At 50.0% G+C, this 15,869-nt stretch overlaps 1 pseudogene; it reads right to left on the reverse strand.

Moving 5' to 3' along the window:
* Positions 1 to 12,511: 12,511 nt before the first annotated feature.
* Positions 12,512 to 12,862, reverse strand: LOC107531169 (heat shock factor-binding protein 1 pseudogene; annotated as a pseudogene).
* Between the last annotated feature and the right edge of the window lie 3,007 nt (positions 12,863 to 15,869).

The following is a 15,869-nucleotide window of genomic DNA, read 5'->3' on the forward strand; positions in this document are numbered from 1 at the left end:
GGCGCGGGCGGGCGGGCTGCCTGCGGGGGCGACGGGCGGGCGGTCAGCGCGGGCGTCCCCCGCACCCCGCCAGCTCTTCCTCTGCAGCGAGGAATCCGGGTCCTGTGCCCTCCCCGCAACCCAGCTGGACAAAGGAAAACCGAACCGCACCGCGGCTCCCGCCGAGCCCGGGACGCACCGAAGTCAGCGCTCCCGCGCGCCCGGTGGCCGCAGCTCGCGGCGGGGAGGAGAGCGCGCAGCCCCGCGGCTCAGGTTCGAAGACCTCGGCGCCCGCCGCCGGCCTCCGCGACTTATATGCAGAGGCGGGGCTGCCCCGCCCCCGCGCGCCCATTGGCCGGGTGGGCCGCGCTGGGGCGGGGCGCGCCGCGCCCCCGAGGTCTCGGCGCCGCCCCGTCGGAGCTCCGCCCCTTGAACCCCCAGCCGCGGGCTAGGAGCGCGGCCCTGGGGTCGAAGTCCGCCCTCTTCAGGGGCTTGGTCTGAAGTCGCAAGCCCACCCTTGGTGCTGGCTGGGGCCGCGCTAGAGCTGACCAGGGGTGAGGTGGGGTGGGGTGGGGTGGGGTGGCGGGAGGTTTGGGCTCCCAGAGCTGCAGGATCACAAGCCCAGTCTCTTAATTTTTCAGGTGGAGACCGAGGCTCAGTAGCATAAGGGGTTTCCTTGGGAATACACGGCCGAGCCCTGACAGAAGGGACGCTCGAACCCAGGCCTTGTGATCGCCGTCACGGCCACCTTAGCAGTACAGGGTCCTCGGTGCTGCCCGTTCCCATAACCCCAGGGAGCCAGTTGCCTCTTCCCTGGCTCTCACTCACTCGTCTGTGGAAGCATGTACTGAGTTGTTATTAAAGTAATTTATGGGCATGTCTCCTTGAAGGACTAGTTCATCTTTGTGACCTCAGCACTTGGCCCAGAGCCTGGCCCAGAGCAGGCTTTTGTAAAAGTTAGGTGAATGAACTGCAACTCATTCTCCTGAGCTTCAGTTTCTTCATCTGTAAAATGGGGACAAGAGCAGGACCGGCCCCACCGGGTTGTTGTGAGGGTTAAAGGAGGTGATGTGTGTACAGTGCCCAGCACTGTGCCTAATACATAATAGGTTCTCAAAAATGTATCTCAAATGAAGGAAAGGCTAGATGTAGTTCTGTCCCTGGAGATCTGAGTGGGGGATGTTGCACCTTCCCTACATAATAATAATAATAATTGAAATGTTTAGAGTGCTTTACATTCTACAAGCTTCTTATTGCGGGCAGGGCATGGATTATCTGCCCCATTTTGCAGATAAGGAGACTGAGTTAGCATGTGAATGCCTGTGTCCTTAGAGCAGCTGGAGTCTCTCCCAGCAGCCAGGAGACAGCCTCCCTGAACCTTGCTCTCCACAGAGTTTGCCACTGTACCCCTCCCTCTTTGGCTCCCCTCCGCTGGTAGTGGCCTTGGGACTTCCTGGAACTTGGGTTTATGCAGTTGGTGCAGAAAGGAGAACCCCAGAGTGAGAATCCAGGGGCCCTAATTCTAATCATATCTCCACCACCTGAAGACAGAATGACCTTTGGGTGTTGGGAGGAGGGTGTCATTTGGTTCCCAGGGCCTCAGCTTTCTGCTTAGGGAAAAGGAGATTGTAATCCCTGCCTTGTCACCCTGAGAGCTCGTGAGAAGGTCACAAGTGACCATGGGTGTGATCACATTTTTTTGCAAAGTGTAAAAGCTGCACACCAGAATTGATTGTCCTGAGCCTCTCTCCAATTAAGGCTTCACATAGAAATTCCTAAACCTAGCCACACCTTTGACCTGAGGTGTGTGGGGGTGGGTGACAGGGGGCTTTGAAAAGTACCAAATCTCTGGCCCCACCCAGTCTCCTGACTCAGATTTTCTGAAGATACTTTGAATCATAAGAATCTGTACTTTTCAAAAGCAGCTCTGTTATTCTGACATAGTTGGTCTAAGGACACCAACATTTGGGAGCCATTGTGCCACTATATTGTCTTCCTTATTTAAAAAAAAATAGTGTGTATGAATAATGTTTAAAAAGTTTTTAAATTTAGTCAACAAATATCTTTTTGAGCAACTACTCTATGCCAGGCATCGATCTGTTAGTGGTTTTTAAGGTTTCAGGATCAAGTAATTCTTTGAGGAGCTAATGAAAGCTACAGGCATCATGGTCACAAGCTGTTGCATAGAAATTCAATGGGTTAGCAGCTCTCTGGGGGGTCCATGGGAATTCATGGAGTCTGGGCTAAGAACCCCTCTTAGGTACTTGGGGACATATACTTAACAATGAACGAAATAAAATAAGTATCCACGTGTTAGAAAGTGGTAGGTACTATGGACAAGAGGAGAAGTAGAGTAGGGAGGAGACTGGGGGTACCGGGGGCAGGTCACAGTATTGCACGGGATGGTCAGAGTAGGCCTCACTGAGACCATTTGGTTTGAGCAAAGACTTGAAGGAGGAGCCCTAGCCCGTTTGGCCTGGCTTGGCTCAGTGGTTAGAGCATTGGCCCAAAGACTCAAGGCTCTCAGGTTCGATTCTGGTCAAGGGTACATACCTCGGTTGCAGGCTCGAACCCCGGCCCTAATTGGGGCGTGTGCAGGAGGCAACCAGTTGATGTGTCTCTCTCACATCAATATTTCTCTCTCTCTCTTTTCCACTCTCTCTGAAAAGCAATGGAAAAAATATCCTCGGATGAGTATTAAAAAAAAAAAAAAAGACTTGAAGGAAGGCATTCGTTAGTCACATGGTGTCTGGGCCAGAGTGGTCCCAGCAGAGGGAACAACCGGAGTGCGCTTATCAAATTGTAGTACCAAGGACCTCGTTAGAAACGAACATTCTGGGACCCCGCCCCGGACTGAATCAGCAGCTGGGCTGGGGCTCAGCTCTCTGCACGTTAATAAGCCCTACAGGGGGTCTGAGCCCGAGTTAGGGTAACATCTCAAGGCAGGAGTACCAGCCAGGCGGGCGTGTGGCTGGAGCAGGGGGAGCTTGGGGGGTGGGGGTGGAGGGGTGTGTGAAAGAGAAGTGAGGAAGATCACGTGGGGCCTTATGGGGCCCCGTAAGGACTTTGGCAGAGGCGTGACGTGGCCTAAGTTATGCTGTGACTGCATCGCTCCGGTGGGATCCCACTCATTCCTAGCACTTCCCGAACGGCTTCCTTGCTCAGCCTTGGGCTGCCCGGGCTCCTCCTTTTCTTGGGGTTCCTGCTGTTCCCTTGCCTGGAATGCTCTTTCTCAGATACCCGCGTGATTTGCTCCTTCACTTTGTTCTGATCTCTATCTGAAAGTCACCCTTTCAGAGAGACCCTCCCTGACCAGCCCTCTCTGTCCCCTCACCCTGCTCTGCTTTTCTCCCACCACCATTATTTCAAAGAATGTCTCCTCACCAGCAGCTCAGCTCCCTGAGAGCAGAGGCCTTGACTGTCTTGCACAGGATGCCCTGCACAGCATTTCTAAGGCCTTAGAACAGTGTGGGACACATAGTAGGGACTTAAGTATCTGTTGAATGACTAAATTAGGCAGAGCAGAAGTTAGGATCCTTTTTGACAAAGAAGGAAACTGAGGCCCCAAAAACAATTCAGGAAGTTGGCTGAGGTCACAAGGTGTGTGGGGGAGCCAGGGTCTAAAGCAGTGTTTGTAGTTCTTGGAGCACAGCACTTCCCACGGATCCAAGCTGCGTTCATCTGGACCCACGTCTTTATGAGCCCATTGGGTTGGGGATGGGGGGATGACAGGAGAAGCCCTTAAGTCCACCTGGCATGAGTTGACAGGACCACAGTGGTGCTTGAACCAGGTGGGCACTGATAGGTCCTAGGGATAGTTTTGTACCACCAAGTGAGGGTGCAGTTCTTCCTGCTCTTTCCTTATGTCCAGTCCCCTCTCTTGAAGGATCTGCCCCAAGTGGCTTCTGCCTCTCCCAAAGACTGCAGGTCCTGGCTGACAGGATCTCTTGGGTTTCAGTCTTGCTGACAGCCCTGTTTCCAGTAACCAAGACAAAGCAAGATTCAGACAGGGCTCAGCAAAGGCTGGTCCATGGGTTGACTGAGACTGGAAGGCTCAGGAGAGGTACCTGGGAAGACCTTGCTCTAGAAACTCTGAGCTGGTTCCCCAGTCCCTCCCTGGTTGAGCCTCTCCCGCCCAGCAGCGTGGCTGACTTGGCCGTTAAACCTGGAGGCTGCTCTGAGACCTGAGGTCCAGGCTCTGACTGGCAGGCAAAGTTTGTCAATTTGCAGCTTTGTCTTTAGATTACAGAGGAGGGGAGAAGTTTCTACGAGATCCCTTAAGGACCATGTCCTCCAAAAGCCCCCAGCTGACGATTTGCACCCGTGTACCTGATGCTGGGACCACAAAAATGAGGCTGTGCCAGATTGTATGTAACAAGAATAATACTAGCTAATGTTCTTTGAGTATTTACTATGTACTTGACATGGGCTGAGTGATTTACATGTATTATCTTATTTGATCCTCATAAAAAACCTGTGAGTAGTTACTTCTATTATTCCTATTTCACAGAAAAGGAAACTCGGAGAGGGAAGTGACTTGCCCAAGGTCATGCAGCTAGTAATGGAGGAAAGGAGTGTGGTTGTCTTCCAGTGTTCACTCTCTTTCTTCTTTACCAGTGTGCCAGGTAAGCTTTACTCCAGCGGCTCCAGATGTTTCCCTTGCCCAGAACACTCTCCTCCTACCACTGTATCTGCTTGGCTGATTCCCTCACCTCCTTCAACTCTTCGCTCAAGTACGACTTTTCTTTTATCCTGACTCTATTAGTTCACTGTAGTGGTTTCCAGAAATGTCCCCAAATTCTTTAATACTCATCTTTAAACTCCTCTCTCCTTAAATGTGGGCTGGACATAGTGACTCACTTCGAATGAATAGAATATAGCAGAAGTGATGCGTTTCCAAGACTAGGTCATAAAAGATAGCGTGAGTTTCTCCCTCTCCTCCCTCCCTCCCCCCCTCCCTCCCTCCCTCTCTCTCCCTCTCTCTCTCTCTCTCTCTCTCTCTCCACTTGCTCTGGTGAAGCGAAGACACTCAGGGAGCCCTATGGAGGTGCCCACATGGCAAGGAACCAAGACTTCTTGCCAACAGCTATATGTTTGAACCATCTCAGAAATGGACTTTCTAGCCCCAGTCAAGCTTTCAGATGACTGTGCACTAGCTGACATCATCTTTGGAAGCTTGTAAGAGACCTTGAGCTAGAATGACGTAGCTAAGCCATTCTTAGATTCTAATTCTGACCCACACGAACAGATAATAAATGTTTGTTGTTTTAAGCTGCTAAGTTTTGGGGTGATTCATTACACAGCCATAGATAACTAATACATCAGTACAGCAACTGGTTCCTATTCCATCCCCCAAATGGGCCTTACTTTGCTCTACTTTTTGTTTTTTTCTAAGTGTTTATCATTTTCTAAGACATTAAACAATTCACTTATGTGTAATTGTTTATCTCCCCACCACTAGAATGTCAGCTCCACCAGGGCAGGAGACTGTGTTTGTTTCACTTATTGGTTTATCCCCAGCATCTAGAACAGTGCAGGACACACACCATATTTCATTAAAAATGAGATAGTATCAATATAAGATGGTTCTTATTTTGGAAAAGTTAAAATGTAAAAAAGAACTCATGGGTCTGAGAATCAGTAAAATATGGTTGCAGGAGTTCATTAAGTATTAGAATATAGAATGACAGAATGCTGATTGTGTCGAGGGTGGCAATGTGCCCAGGCAAAAATCAGACACATTCCTGGCCAATGAGACAGGAGCAGAAGAGCTGGGTGGGGCTTCCTGGAAAGCTCTTTAAAAATAAATGGAATTCTGCAGAATAGGTAAATCCACAGAGATTACACAAATATTGGTGGCTTCCAGGGGCTGGGGGGAGGGAAGAATGGGAGCAACTGCTTAATGGGTAGGGGTTCCTTTTGGGGCATAAAAATGGTTTGGAACTAAATAGTTGGTGATTGCACAATGTTGAATGTATTAAATGCCAAAAACAGTTAATTTTATGTTATACGAATTTCACCTCAATTAAAAAACAAACAAACAAAACAAAAAAACAGATGGATTTAGCCAGCACTCACTTTTTGTGCTTTGCCTTTTTTCCTTTCCTGCCAATGAGAATGTGATGCCTAGAGGGACAGCAGCCTATTTTTCACCATGAGAAAATAACAACAATAATAATAGCTAACATTATAGAGAGCTTAACATGTGCTGATACTGTTTTAAGCTTTTTATATATATTAACCCACTAAATCTTCTAAATTTTTTAAATAAATTGATTTGAGAGAGAGAGGAAGGGAAAGGAAGAGAAACAGCGATGAGAGAGAACCATCAATCAGCTGCCTCCTGCACACATCCCCCCCCCCCAGGTGGGGGATTGAGCCCGAACCCTGGACATGTGCCCTGGCTGGGAATTGAACCCGAGACCTCTCGGTGAGTGGGATGACGCTCAACCAACTGAGCCACACCGGCCAGGGCTCATTTAATCTTTATTTATTGCACCTTCCTTATAAGGAAGGTAGGCATTCCCATTTTCTAGAAGAGAAAACTGGTACAGAGAACAAAAATAATGGCACATGCTGAGGATGGCAGAGTGGAATCTGGGAGGAGCCTGGGCCCTCCGTGCATCATAGCAGTCCTGGAAGGCCTATAGTGGTCTTCTTGCTATTTGGAAAAAACCCCCAAAAGCAAACCAAACCAAAACAAATGCCCTATTTAGTTAGGTAGTTAGGTTTCTGTTCATGCATCTTGATGTTCAAAGCCAGGTGTATGTAACTTTAGTGCCAGTGCATTTAATCATATGCTCTCCTAGCCTGCAAATCAGTTACCAAATGCTCTTTGGTTCCTCTGATCCCACCAGATGGTGATCATCTTGAGGGTAGAGATGGGGTCTCCTTCCAGTCTGAAGCTCGCTGCCCTCATGGGGCCTGGTCTGTACTAAACAGTGCAGTGTGATGTCCGGATTAGCAGTTTGAATCTGAGAAAGGAGTCTGAGTGCAGGAGAGAGACAGTCCAGGAGTGACATGGACATCAAAGAGCAGCGAGCCCAGAGGTGGAGAAGAGGCCACAGCGCGCTGAGCCTTCTCAGACGGGCGGGATCTGGACAGATGAAAAAGGGAAACGGGTTTTCTTCACGAAAGCACCAAGCGTGAATGAACAGGGTGAAATTCAGGAAGGACCAGGCAGCTGGGTGGGGCAGAATAATGATCGTTTGTATCTGGAGAAGGAGAGCTCAGGCCTGCACTGTGAAGGCCCTTGACTGTTAGCACTCAAAACACCGAAAACCATCTGTGCAGAGTTTCTACCTCTTCTCACATCCACCCAAGAAAAAGAGAAGCCAGGAGGTGTTTCACCCATTTTACAGAAAGGAATTGAGATAGAAAGAGGTGGGTCATTTGGCTAATGTTGCATAGCTAGCAGGTGGCAAGGATGGGACATGAACCGGAGTCATTTGACTCCCTGTCCTGCACTTGCTTGCTCGAGCAAGGACTTGTTAGTGACTGTGGGTAGGGAAGGACCTTGGAAGGGAGAATGACGGTCCTCTTATTGGAACTTTCTCTCCTGCTAGTGGAAAGGACAGGATGATTTTGAGGTGAACTGCTGGGGCATGGCGACAGACCCACTCATTCATTCATTCATTCATTCATTCATTCATTCATTCATGTGTTCATTCATTCAACAAATAATTACTGAGCTCCTACTGTGTGCCAGCACTTCCTGACATCATGGACCTTACAATTTAGTGACAACAGAGACAAGAGCCAAGTGAAAAAAACAAAAACAATTACAAACTGTCAAGGCTAGGAAGGAAACAGGCAAGGTGACTGGTACTTACTTTAGCAAGAGAGGACAGGGCTGGCCTCCCAGACAGGTGACGTCAGGCTGAACCTGAGGGAGATGAGGAGCCAACTCTGCAAAGAGCAGGGGAAGAGGTTAGGGCAAGAAGCAGCATGTGCAGACTCAGGTGGGAAAGAACTGGTGGGTTTTAGGAACTAACTGAAGGCCTTGAGGCTGGAGGTTGGTGAGCTGAGGGTCAACAGCCAGACAGGCAGGCACGGGTCAGGCTGTGGGGGCGCCGAGGGGCTGAGTCAAGGGGTTGGGTGTGTTTCAAGTGGGATGGATGGGATGGGATGGGATGGGAGCCGGGAGGTTTGTTCCCCATGGTGCCCTCATCGGGATGGGAGCCCAGTGACCCTGTGGAAGAAGGAGCTTACGGAGGGGCGGAGAAGCCCAACCACTTACAGGGGAGTCATGTTTGATAAAGATGAGGACATTACATTCTACAATCAGCGTGAGGCAAAGGCACACATAGTCCTTAAGGACCCGCTATGGGACTTGTTACATTTACACCTTTATAGTAACAGATACGTTTGTATGTACTGTATACGGGAATATACAGCATATGAAAAATCATACATTAATTAAAAGCATCTATCCAATATATAATTTAGTATCACTCTTGAACACGTAAAAGGGAGACGTAAAGGCAAGAGTCAGCTAGTGCCCATACGTGTTTGCGTGAGGCTTCCTATAACGAATGGTGTCGGTGTACCCCCTGGGCCCCCTTTCCCCTGGCACGCCTGCCTCCCAGCTGCTGAGACGTTGGCTGCTAACAATCACAGCTGCCCCCTTCTCTTGGGACCTATCTTCAGCCGGAGGGAAGCCTCCCCTCCCCCCACCCCGGCCACTGCCAGTCCTGGGGACAGACTGGTGAGGGTACAATAGACTAACCAGTCCCCTTGCCTCTATGTGAGGCTGATTCTGCGGGGCAGGTGGTACTTCAGAGCTCCCCAAGGGCCAGGCTGGGGCTGCATCTTTTACACACACACGCCCACCGCCTTTCACTTCTGAGTGCTCTGTTTCCAGGGAATCTGACCTGAGACCCTCCCTTGAAAGGCAGGCCTGTCGGCTGCCGGGCCATTGGTGTTTGTTGACTTATTTAATCTTCCCAGTAACTCTTGGGGGGATCGGCCTAGCTCATGGTGACATTCCTTCTTTGAGAAGTGCCCCCTTTCTCACTTTACCAGTAGGGGTCCCCAGGTGTGCTCTGTGACCCACCTTTGCTGGACATAGTCCCCTGTGCCATAGACCAGAGTGGTGGACCTTAGGCTCAAGCTGGGCCAGACTCTTTCTCTTAGGAATCTGAAATTTGGGACTGAAAGACAGCAGCCAGACCAAATAAGGCTGGGGCTGTCACATGGAAACCTATGTGTGAGCTGCGGGGCAGCCAGCTTTTGCCACAGGCCCCAGATAAATGGAAGAAGCCCGTCTGCAGAGGGAGGAAGATGAGGCACGCGTGGAGGGGAAAGAAATAAAAGGAGAGATGGAGAGGGAGCCACGACTGAATTTCTGACGGCTTTGCAGGTGCAGCGCCAGGCTCACGTTTTCCTCTTCCCTGGAGTTTCAGGAGACGCCCTCCCTGGTCTCCTCCTGAGGCTGATTTTGCTTCAGCCAGCCCAAGAGACACAAGAAGCCCTGGCTGAGATGAGGAGTTTTGCTCCCATTTTACAGATGATAAGTGTGCTCAGGAAGGGAAATCACCGGCTCATGGGAGCACAGCCAGAAACTGACGCAGCTGAACCCACAGCAAGTTCTGGCTCATTCCTTGCGCTGCGCACCTGCCTTTCCAGGGCCCGTGCCTGCCCGTTGGAGGCAGGGCTCCCGGGACCTGGATGCTGTCTCTCGGGGCACCCCTGCTCTGTGCTGGCGGGAATGCCTTCCTTGCATTCAGGAATGCCCGAGCTGCCTCAGAAGATGGCAAGGGTTCACCTGAACCTGGAAGCTGCTACTTCTGACCTAACATCCACAGATACCCTGCAAACAAGTGGCCCGTGCCCAGCTTTGTAGCCAGGCTCAAAGGATGTCCTGAGAGCCCTTGACCGTCCCCCTGAAGATGACCCTGACCTTTGCTTGCTGTGTCGCTAGGACTCTGAGACCCTGCACATCTGTGGGAAGAGGGAGTTTAACTTGAACTGCGTTTCCTCACAAGCATCACCCATCCCTTAAGATTCAGGCTGATAAACGAGTCAACGCTGAGCCCAAACCAAGCATGATTAATCATTTCCTCTTCCATGCTGCTGCTGCTGCATCCTGTGTCTGAGTCATTTCCACATCCCTACTACCTAACCTGGTGCCTAGCACGAAATAGGTATGGGGCACATTTGCTGAACAAGTGGCACTGAACCTTACATTGTGGGATGTTGTGTCCACTCAGCCCCCTTGACAACTCTTAAAGGAGCGTGAGGGTTGGGCCACCTTTGACTCTGTGATGTGGGAAAGGATGGTGCAGTGCAAGAGTGTGGCTTCTACAGGCTCTCAGGAGTCCTTGGCTTGAATTCCAGCTCTGCTCTGTCCCTCTTGAAATATTAGGCAGGTTATTCCTCCTCTTTGAGCCTCAGTTTTCTCATCTGTAAAATGGGGGTGATCATAATGACAACTATCTGGCCACATCATCAGGAGGATTAAGTGAGATAACACACCTACAATTTCCATCACTGGCCTAACACAAAGTAGGACATCATTAAATATTAATTTTCTCCACTGGGGTATTTCCCACAGTGCCTGGCATATGGCAGACATTCAGCAAGTGCTAGATCACCTTCAGGCTCTCTTGGATGGAGCAGCCCAGGTCAAGCTGACTGCAACTGCATGGATGGGCCCCAGGGATACCAGCCCAGCCCCGCTGAATTGTAGCATATAGAATCAAGAGCTAATAAATGATTGCTGCTTTAAGCCCTAATTTTTTTTTTTAAAATTGATTTTCAGAGAGAAGAAGGGAGAGGGAGAGAGAAATGTCAATGTGAGAGCAAAACATATATCGGCTGCCTCCTGCACACCCCTGACCTCTAACCCGAAACCTGGGCATGTGACCTGACTGGGAACTGAATTGGCAACCTTTTGGTGCATGAGAGGTTGAGCCACACCGGCCAGGGCTAAGCCCTGAGTTTTGAGGTGGTTATTACATAGCAAAAGCTTACGGAGACAAACAATGAAGTTATAAGAAGGGCTGGGATGGAGCTGGCCTTTGGGAGCAACTGGAACCAGGACTCTTTCTCTCCTGTCTTTGTTTTTTTTCTGAGCAATACTTTTTTTCTCTTTCACAGCAAACTAATTTTATTCATGGTATAAAAAACATGGCTGAGTTTTAGATCTTGCACCTTCAGCTAATGGAGGAAAAGGGACTCCTTTCTCTGCCTCCAGGTCTAAAAACCCCTGGGAAAAGGCTCATTGGCCCAGCTTGGGTCAGGTACTCCCCCCCCCCCCAGGCCTCCCCCAGTCAACTGGTGATGGGTGGGGAGGGCAGGATCACAAAACACATCCTAGATGACACATGATGAGCGCAACTTGTGCCAAGCACTGTTTTAAGGCTTAATGTGTGTTAACTGATGTCATCCTCATAACACAACAATCCTATCTGAGCTGTTATTATCTCTACTTTGAGCTGAGGAAACTGAAAACAGAGGCACGTAGAGCTGAAGTAACTTGTTCAAGGTCATGAAGCCAGAAAGAAGTGTGGCCGGGAATCATACCAAGACTGTCTGACTCCCGAGCTCTCAGCCTTACCGACCACAGCGCTGTGCCTCTCATGTTGAGCTCCCCGGAGGGGATCTAAAGGACTGGGGTAGGCAGGGTGGAGGCCCTCTAAGGAAGGAACTGGATTGTTTAGCCCAGGGAAGGGAAGCCTCGAGGGGCCCTTAAATCAGACTGCCTTCAGATCTCTCTGTGTCCGTCCTCGGCAGCGAGAGCGCAAGGTTCTGGGTGACCTCTGAAAATGAATCTGGGGCCAGGGGACAGTGGGTAGACACACCCAGGAGGTGGGTTTCAGTTCAGTGGAAGGAAGTTCTTCAGAGTCGGAGGAGGTGTGTGAGGATGGTATGGAGCCTCTGGAAATGTGAGTGCCTTGCTGCCAGGAGTTGGAGGAGCCCCCTTGCTAGGAGTGGGGGTTGTGGTTGCGAGGATTCCTGCCCTCCCTGTCCCTGAGGGGACCTACAGCCTGTGCGAAGCAATGAACAAGCTCGGTGGGTAGGAGGCTGGATGGGGACAGTGGCCCCAGATCTTTGGATGGGTAAAACATCCCCTTTCAAATTTTAGGAACAGATGTAAGGGAGCCAATTTTCTACTTTTTTTTCTGTAAAACAACCTAACCAGCTAGTTAAACCAACCTACAGCAGCTACCAGCCACTTTACACTCCATAGAAGGAAAGGCCATTTTTAACATCAGAAAATCCAAATGGCTCAGAATAAATGATTGTTTTCTCTCAAGGAAGAGCAGTTGACAAAGGTACATCAACATAACAAAACACGATACATTAAAAACCAACTTGAAGGCAGAAAATTAGGGCAGAACACTTTGTCTCACATGATTATGTGCTAGTTTCTTTGTGTGTGTGTGTTTAATATTTAATAGCACAACTGACCAAGGTCTCAGATGTGAAGTTACCATGTTGGAGAAACTGGGAGTGGGAGGGAATCACTCTATAAACTAACTGTACAGTATGTGATAAGAAGAATGAACACTTATAAAATCTGTCAACATTAGAAGTTACAGTAGTTGCAAAAAGCCATTTGGTCTTCTCTTGGCTTGTGAACACAATGTTCCGGATTCCAGTGTGAATTCGCAACCTTCAGCTCTTCTGTGCAGCTGGCTGGCTTGTTTTCACCTCCCAGTTCTTCCACTCCAGCTGGTGTCAGGAGGTCTGCAGTGCTTTTCTCCAGGTCATCAAGGCAACTACTCATGTCATCAATTCTTCCAATGATCTGGTCTGACATAGTTTGAAACTGACCTTGTATCTGCTGCAGGAGGGTCTGCACCACTGAGGTGAAATCCTGCCCAGTCTCGGGGTCTGTCTCAGCCATCTCCCCGGTTCCCAGCTTGACTCTGAAGTCCATGACTATTTTCTTGATTCAAGTTTATCTACTTGAGAATCTGGAATTGCTGAGACAAAAGACTCATTCTGGGACTTTAAAAAAATACATTTATTGTTGAAAATCCAGTTTTAAGTGGGAATATTGAGGGAAATGAAGGTAATACTTTCCTGCTACTTCATTTTGCAGGTGAGCTGAGGGAAATTAAGAAAACACAGCCACTTTTCCCTTCCACATCACTCCACCCCTCCTGGTCCAGGTATCTGATGTACGGGGGAGCTGGAGCCCAGAAAGGGGATGCTTGAGGGCAGGATTTTCCTCGCTCCCTGCTGTTCATCCCAGTTTATGCTGCTGAGGACCTGACCAGCCAACTCCCACCAGAGGGGACCAGTTTAAACTGTCACAGAAATGTGTGGCTAGTTGTTATATGAACCATTAGACCACACACCCTGCCAAACCCTTTCCAGTCAAATTGTGTTCCAATGACTGGTGTTTAGAGTCGCGGAGAAACCCCCTGTGGCAACCTTGTTTTGGCTGATTTTAGTCACAAAAAGAAGTATGTGAGCGAGGACAGATTCTGTTGTTAATAATAGTAACAGTAGCTGATGTTTGATGAACACTTGCTCCGTCAGGCGGTGTGCACGCACTAGCTCACCGGATTCTTACAATAGCCCTGCAGTGTGTTCTCTGACTGTTCCCATTTTACAGTTGAGGAGACAGGCCCAGGGCGGTTAACGCTCAAGGGCACACAGCAAGCAGCTGGCCAAACTGGGGTTTAAAATTATGCCTGAAGGAGTGCTAAGGTTTCATTATTAACCATGATGTCCTGTTCTTTATTTTCTTCTCAAAGTGGAGAGGAATACTGGTGGGGGTGGGGCATGGAGAAACGAGGCCCATATCTGCCCATATCTCAGAGATCTGCTGTTTCCCAGCAGATGGAGGCTGCCGTGTGATCATCTCCAGTTACCCTGCGGGTGTGACCTGCTTCCTCGGTGTGTAAGTTCCCTGGGGAGAGTCATGTGCCCCCTTGAATGTGCAGCCTGGTGCTGTCCTGGCTGGGGACAGGGGGATGGAGGTGCCCCTGAGCCTGGCTCAGACTTAGGGAGCAGAGTTGGGCCAGGCAGGAAGAGGCAGCCAGGGGTTTCCTCTGGGCGGGCCCACTGGCTCTTGCTGGGCTAGAAGCCAGCCTGGAGAGGAATTTCCGTCACGTCTTACTTGTGTCTTCTTTGTGGAAAGAGCACAGCATTGGAGGATGGGCTCAGCTCTTCACTCCCCCAGAACCCAGCCGCTCAAGGGGGAAGAAGAGACTCAGGTGCCTTCATTTTGGGGGAGGAGGCAGCACTTTCTCATAAGGCACTGGGGTTTGGCTCTTCCCTCCAAGGAAGAGAATCAGACCTGACGCCCCCAGAGGTGGCTGGTGCCCCAGGAAGAAGTCTGGGCTTAGTGGGGGGACCACCAGCTCTCTAGCCAGTACTGTGTGACAGAAACAGAATGTGAGACACATATGAAATTGTAGATGTTCTAGTAACCACGTGTTGCTTTTTTTAAAGGAAAGGAAACAAGTGAAATTAATTTTGGTAACAAATTTATTTAACCCAATATATACAAAATCAGATCATTGCAACATATAATCAGTATAAAAATTAATGAGATATTTTACATTTTTTGTATTAAATCTTTGAAACTTGGTGTGTATTTTATACTTATAGCTCAATTTGGAGTGGCCACATATCAAGAGCTCAGTAGCCACACGTGGCTAGTGGCTACCATATCAGACAGAGAAGCTTTACACCATGGATGCTGGATATGGAGAACCAAAAGTCTCAGAATTTCTGCAAGGACCTGGGAAGGACTTCAAGGTCATCTGGTCAGGCCCCTCACACACAAGGAGGTGACTTTCCTCAAGGAGACCCACTGCTCCTAGCAAAGCCGATGTCCACACCTGGGTGTCTATGTCCCAGTGGCCCCCTACCAGTGGAGATGGGTTGCTGATGGCCACTGTCAAGGTGCAAAACAGGGGCAGGAAGTGAGGCAGGAAGACACTGGAAAGAAGGAGTATGTACCCTGCCCCAGCAGACATCCTCTCATCTGGCAGCTTCTCCCTTTCTGGAGGGAAACGTCACAGCCTGGGCACAGTGTGGGCAGGAATCCCCATGGTAACTTCCCAAACCTGAACACTCAGGCCCACCCTTCCCTTCTGATTTGTCTCTCTTCTTTCCATATTTATTGCCACTTACAAGGAGCTTGGTGCAGATAAAGACAGGCCAGGCCTCCTCGGCGAAGGAGCAGTTAAATCTGCCTGGGACAACCAGGGCAGGCTTCCCTGCTGCACAGAGACAGAGGAGCAGCAAAACTGGTGGTGTCATGTGGGGGGTGAAGGGAAAGGGTGACCAGGCAGAGGGTGACATTGGGGAGAGGGGAGGCGTGAGGGAGCTGGCCTTCTCTTTTCCCAGGATCCCTGGCCGCTGCTGCCCTTTCTCCTTCCCCCATCCTGGGGTCTCAGGAGTCACCATGGCTTCCCACGAAAGAAGAAAAATTCCATTTTTTAAAAGTCTGCCCCACCTGAGGTCCTAAGAAGACCAGCACATGGTGGGTATCCAATGAATGGAGGGAAAAGAGGGAAACAGAGGGTGAGGCCAGGCCACTGGGCAGGGAACACAAGGACCCATAAAGGGGCAGGAAGGGAACTGGAGCGTCCTGGGCACCTGCCTGCCCTTTGTCTCCAGAAACTTGTTCACTACCCAGTAGTGGGAGATGGTGCTGCTCCCAAGCTTCAGCCGAGCAAAACGAGGCCCAGACAGGCCTAGCAACCTGTGGGGGTCAATGTCCATTCTGTCTGATTTCAAAGGATGATCTTTCTAGGTTCTTTCTGGCATGTCCTCACCTGGCTACTGCCAAGAACCCAGCAGTGACCAAGCTCTTGGCAGGCACCCCTGCCTTTGGGGAGGCCTGCTTCACTGGGAGTTCCCGGTGGGGTGGAGGGTTCCTGGAAAGGCCTCCTGTAACGGCAGGTACTATCCCACCAGGT

Source organism: Miniopterus natalensis, chromosome 9 (genome assembly GCF_054644295.1).
Source record: "Miniopterus natalensis isolate mMinNat1 chromosome 9, mMinNat1.hap1, whole genome shotgun sequence".
NCBI classification, from domain to species: Eukaryota; Metazoa; Chordata; class Mammalia; order Chiroptera; family Miniopteridae; genus Miniopterus; species Miniopterus natalensis.